Here is a 6,557-nt window from a genome sequence, read left to right as displayed (position 1 = left end):
GGTGGCATACGCTTAGAATTGTTATCCACAAAATCTTGGATTATGGCTCTACCCAATTCTGTGTGGTCCCAACCTTTCTGCATGATTCCTTTATTACCATGCATGCACCTTCGTATACTAATTTCAAATTGCTCCCTGTATTGATAAAATGTTGTTTTTGGAATACCATGCATTTTATACCATGCTCTACAACAAACTTGAATACCATTCAATGAAAAGACATATTTAAACTACCCATTGCCATCTTTTCGACAAGCAACCCCAAGAGTGTCATATACATAATTGGTGCGAGCCTCCAAACTTTGGCCCCAATACTCTATGCGTAATTTGGATATCATTTGATGATCAGCAAATTGACAACAATTTTGTTTACAACAATCAATCATAGATACTTTTGTGACTGCATCCCTTGTGAGTCTAGATGATGCTAATGGCATGCCATGTTTTTTAGATTTCCTTTTTATCATGCAGTAACGCCTCTTTCTTTGTGTATTTTTCATTTGGGTCCTCATCTTCCATGTGCTTTTGCCTAGAACCACTTGGAAAATTCATGGTGTCATCGATTCTTAATGAAGTTTCATCTAAAAGGGTTATTTGTGCAATGGGCCATTTTATTAAGTGGATGGTATCGATGCCTGATACATCACTATGATACTTTTTAATTCCCACACCCAGATTACCTTCACCAAGCATCTCAAAATTTATAGGTTCAAATGGGTATACATACAAAACAACACCCTCAGCAATGCTCTTGGTTTTCTGCTCATCCCATATTAAAACTTTTTTGTCCTTCCATGATTCTCGAATGGAAAACGCATCATATTCACATAGAGGTTCAACAACAATGGTATCTGATGTTATATCATGTGAAAGTGAAGGATCAAGGAGGATCAAAACACCATGAGAGAGACATAGGGTAGCAAACACTCAATCTATTGCAATCTATATAATCAACAATACATGATATGATTCTTATATAGAGAGAGCCTTTAGAATAGTCAAACCATGGGGGATCCTCTCATCCACATCTCTCCTTGTGGATATCCTCAATCCACATCTCCACATCATGTAGTCCACATCCTAGGGTGGCTACTTTAATACATTCCTTATCACATACCTTTGCCCTTTAATCTATGTGCTCATGGCACCACAACTCTCAACACCTCCCCTTGGTGCCATAATCCTTTGGCTACTGCGAGGTGGTCAGATGTGAGTTACATTCCATCACCTCCCCTTAGTGCTTGCATTGCTACTTAAGGTGGTAAAGTGTGGTTTACATGTCAATACCTCCCCTGGGTGCTTTCATAGCTACTCTCAGGTGGTCAAGCTTGATTTACAAAATATAGGCAAGGTTGGCAAGGGTTTTGCTTTTCAATACATGTTGTTCCTGTCATTCTGCCCATGGCTTGATGATGACTCCACGTAGTTGACTTGTTGGTTCTTCAATTTGCAATCTTCTTCCTTGTGTCCTAGCTTCTTGCAATGGTGATACTTTGGTTTGTTCTTCAATTTGCAGTCACTTTGATAGTGACCCATCCTTCTGCAATGGTAGCACTTCATTGATGTTTTACTGAATAGTGCTTGTTTTTCATTATAGCTATTACGTGTTGATGTCGATGTCGATGTCGATGCCTTCAACTCTCTTTCTTTTTTGAGAAGAGAGGATACACATTCTTCAAACTTTGGATCTGGCAAATTCTTCAAAGTGGTTGTCAATGCACTATACTCCGCAAGCATGCTTTTAAGGAGAATTGCAAGTGCATCTTTCTCTCCTACTTTTGCATTTATACCCTCTAGTTGAGTCATAATGCTTTTGATTTTGTTGACAAATTGTGCCATGGATTCATTGAAGCCCATTTGCATACCATAGAATTCAATCTTAAGATGGATTTCTTGGTTTTTGGCTTTTGCACCAAACACTGTGTTCAACACATCCCATGCATCCTAGGCATGATCCTTAGAGTCTATATGATGAATTATGTTTGGACCCAAGTGCAATCCAATGAGTGATAGTGCTGCTTCATCTTTTTCCTTCCAAGCATCATTTTGTGTAGTGGGTATGTCTTCTTTTACAGTCTTCCAAAGCTTTTGGTGCATCAGGAGATATCTCATTTGTGTAGACCATGTGTAAAATCCTTCCCTGATGAACTTCTCAACAGTTGGGGTGTGGATTGCCATTGCAAAGGTCTTACTAGTTGATGATACTTTCAAATCTGGCAGTGTCTAATTGCATACAAAAAACTGAGTTGACAGGTGCGTAGAGCTCAAAAAACTGGTTATTTTTCCTTTTTGAAGCGTGTACAAATTCTTCCTGGATTGGAAGTTATGGCTCGTCAAATGTTTTGTGAAGAAGAGGGAGGGCCTTGATGACGTGGCAGAGGGATTCACATGCAGCATTCCAAACTGTGCTTAGTAGGGGACTCTGTGCTTATGTGGCACTTGGTGATGTGGCACTTTTAACTAACCCTAGTTTAGTTAACCCATAGTTACTCAAACTGTACCAAGGTTCAATTGACCCAAACAGTTACCTTAACCACAGTTAAAGGTTACCACCTTATCTGCCACGTGGCAATCAGCCAGGTGGCCTAAGGTTTGAAACCTTAGGCTGAAGCTTCCACGTAGAGAAGCGACGATGGCGAGAGGTCGACGCAATGGCATGGCAACGACGACGATGAAGGAGAATGATGGCGCGTGGTCGGCTTTTCTCTGTCCATGGAGCAGCTCGTTCAAGGCAAGGCTCATTGATTGCTGATAGTAGATGTGGTGGAGCAGCCGGTTGCAGAGCCATGGTAGAGGAGCGTTCTCGTCACTGGCTCCATCTTTAGGAACTCGTTGGAGGTGTAGGCAGAGCTTTGGAGCTAGAGGTCACTGGAAATCCGAGGCTGCAGAGGAGCCGTGGATGGTAGCGGCGTTGGAGCTACAACCGATGGGCATTGGGAAAGCGAAAGTGAAGGAGCTTTGGCTACATAGGGCTGCGCTCAACTGTAGATATGCAGGAGATGGCTGTTCTGTTGTAGATGTCTTCTAGGCGATTGCACTATTGTAGATAGTAGGATGCGTTGCTATCCCTTTTGCTTGTTGTGTGTGCTGGCCGTAGGTTGCAAGGTTGACTAGCTATAGCACTGCTAAGCTAGTGAGTTGCGCTCAGGGCTGCTGCAGCTACTTGTAGATAGAGTCGCTGTAGGTGCTGCTTGCATTGTAGACAGGCTAGGCTAGTCATGCGCATAGAGGCTAGTTGCACGGTAGAGGAGTCGTATAGAATAGAAAACCTCTCTCTCTTAGAATAGAAAACCTATCTACATCTCTGGAAAACAAGAAGGAGAATAGGATGGATTTCTCTCTCTCTCTCTCTCACACAAAGAGCTCTCCCAAACACTCAAAAGAGATGAACTAAAACGAATGGAAATTCCTCTTGATGGAAGTGAAGATTACTCGAGAATAAACTCTCAATCTATCACACTCTCGATCTTTCTTAAGAAGGATGGTGCCTTAACTAAAGGTACAACCATGCTTTGATACCATGTGAAAGTGAAGGATCAAGGAGGATCAAAGCACCATGAGAGAGACATAGGGTAGCAAACACTCAATCTATTGCAATCTATATAATCAACAATACATGATAGGCTTCTTATATAGAGAGAGCATTTAGAATAGTCAAACCATGTGGGATCCTCTCATCCACATCTCTCCTTGTGGATATCCTCAATCCACATCTCTACATCATGTAGTCCACATCCTAGGGTGGCTACTTTAATACATTCCTTATTGCATACCTTTGCCCTTTAATCTATGTGCTCATGGCACCACAACTCTCAACATATCATTCATTGGTACAATAGCTCCATTAACATTGTCCACACAACTCATTGATCGTGCTTTCCAACGAACAACACTACCCAAAGCCTCATAGACTAAGAATGCATCCGTTGTAGGAAATGGAAGAAGTGCACTTTCATCCATACAAATATCGATCGCCATCGATACATTGTTTTCTCCCAAGGGCACACCTTGGCACATGTCATCATGTGATGTAGAGAATATTGTCCCAATGGCAACAATCTTTCCACTGATAAGCAATTTGACTTTAACCCCCACTTTCAATGTGGCACCTGCATACATAACATTTGTTATAGTTCAATATTGATATCTAATGGTGTGACTTAGGATGAAAATGCTTTACAAGATTTTATTGCATGACCAAATCTTCCTAAACCTTGGTGCTTTGAATTTTAGCCAACAAAATCTGGCTACATGGACAAATCTTCACAGACCATGGTGCTTTGAAAGGGAGATAGCAAGATTTGTCCATAAAACCAAATCTCCCGAGATGCTAGTGTTTTCAAGAAGCCATCAAGATTCATCCACACAACCAAATCTATTTAGACCTTGGTGGTTTGAAAATACCCTGGTGCTTTCAAAGAAGCCCACAAGATTTGGCCACATGGTCAAATCTCCCCAGACCCTGGTGCTTTGAAAGGAGCCAACAAGATTTGGCCACATGGCCAAGTCTCCTAAGACACTAGTGCTTTGAAAGAAGCAATAATATTTGGCCACACAGCCAAATCTACTCAAACCTTGGTGCTTTCAAAGAAGCTAGCAAGATTTGGATGCACGACGAAATCCTTCAAGACCTTGGTGACTTCTTTCAAAGAACTGAGAAGATTTGGTTGTGGCATTCTTTCAAACTTGGGGAGATTTGGTCGTGTGGCCAAATCTTGTAAGCTTCTTTCAAAGCACTAGGGTATGGGGAGTTTTGGCCGTGCAACCAAATCTTGCATGCTTCTTTCAAATCACTAGGCACTACAAGGCATAGGTCCTTTTTCAACGAAAATACCGACGCTTTTTACATTAAAATTTTTTTTAAACGAGCGCAAACGTCGTTATCAAAGTCGTTAAAAGCATAAAAAAAGAACCGTCACTATAAAGCGTTGCTATATAGCGATGCTGTTAAACATTGCTATATAGCGACACTGATATTCGTCGCTATATAGTGACACTGGTAAAACTCGCTATATAGCGACGATTAATAGAACTAAAAAAAAGGATTAGTGGGGCTACATAGGGCTTGCTATGGCCCTGTTTAGCCCCACTAATCCTTTTTTTTTTGTAATTATAAAAAAAAGTTTTTTATAACAAAATTTCCCTTGCGAAAAGGGTGATCGAGCAACAAAAGCATATACATGTCAAACATATACAACATTGTTTGTTACAAAATTACCCTTTCAAAAGGGTGATACAAAATTGCTCAAACGAGCGGATATACAAAATGACATACATGGCGAAGAAAATGCAAACTGCTGCTACTGCTGCTGCTGCTACTACTACTACTACTACTACTACTACTACTACTACGAATTGTCCTCGTCCTTGTCCTCGTCTTGTTGGCTTGATCCTTGGTCCTCGTGAGCTACGCCTTCTTCCTGATCCTCGTCATGTGCATTTGATCCCTGGCCTTGGTGATCACTCGCCTCTGATGATGGGATGCTTGAGCTTTGACCCTAAGAGTGAACCATATAAATTGAAAATTAGATTGGAACTTAAAGAATAAAACAAGTTAAAAAGTGAGATTATAAGTAGGAGTAGACTTATACCATGCAAGCAGCCATCTCAACCCAATTGACCATCGCTCCCATTGCCTCTTGCTCAATAAACCACGGCTTTGTTCCTATGCATCTATAGGAAGACGACCCATCGCAGCTTGCTGTGGATCCAATTTACGAGAACGTTTGTTTCTATGCAAAACGTGCATCGTGTCTCTGCATCTGTAGGAAGACGACCCATTGCAGCTTACTGTGGATCCAATTAATGAGAGTTAGATAAAGTGCACGTAATATGTAGTAAAACAAATAGAACAATACATTAAATGAGAAGAAGTAGACTTACCACGGTTGCCTCGAACACCAACCGTCTGCCTGCACCAAAGTGCGAAGCACCTATGATGTCCAGCCGTCTCTTTGCAGCCCTCCTCTGACCCTCGAACATTTCGGGATGGTCCCTATTCTGCTTCTTGAAGAACTTCCAATCAGCTTTGTCTGCTCAGCTGGGTTTAGCCAACCCCTTTGTGATGGAAGTACGCAAGGTTGATCTACGATGCTTCAAGACCAAACCCATGCGCTCTCACATATAATCCTCATTAAACTCCCAATTTGGTGGGTTAGGGTATTTTTGTTTGAATTCATTGATGACCGCCTGCTTCTTTTGGTCATCTTGATACCGCCAATCGGTAGCAATGCCGCTCTTGAAGTGATGGCTCATCAACCACCTCATGGTGGCCATCACTGCTTTGTCCTTTATATCTTCTATTATCTCTCCAACAGCCGTGATTTGATAGGAGAGATTCCCTAATGAGTAAGGAGGACTGATGGTAGCAGAGTCAAAAGGAGTGGAAGCTATGCGAGCACTTTCGAAGAAGCGAGGAGTAGTAGTGGGAGTAGGAGAGGGCAAGGGACCTGACTGATACTGTGTCTGCGGACCAAGTGGAGACCTGTAGGAATGTGAGTGTGCTGATTCATCTACATCTCCCGAGTCAGCACAACATAAGCTGCCCTTCCTACTCT

This window comes from Dipteris shenzhenensis, chromosome 5 (assembly GCF_047967505.1).
Source record: "Dipteris shenzhenensis isolate YYH24624 ecotype China chromosome 5, Dip_SZ_1.0, whole genome shotgun sequence".
NCBI lineage: Eukaryota > Viridiplantae > Streptophyta > Polypodiopsida > Gleicheniales > Dipteridaceae > Dipteris > Dipteris shenzhenensis.
The sequence above is the reverse complement of the archived record's forward strand: the minus strand, read 5'-3'. Positions refer to the sequence as shown.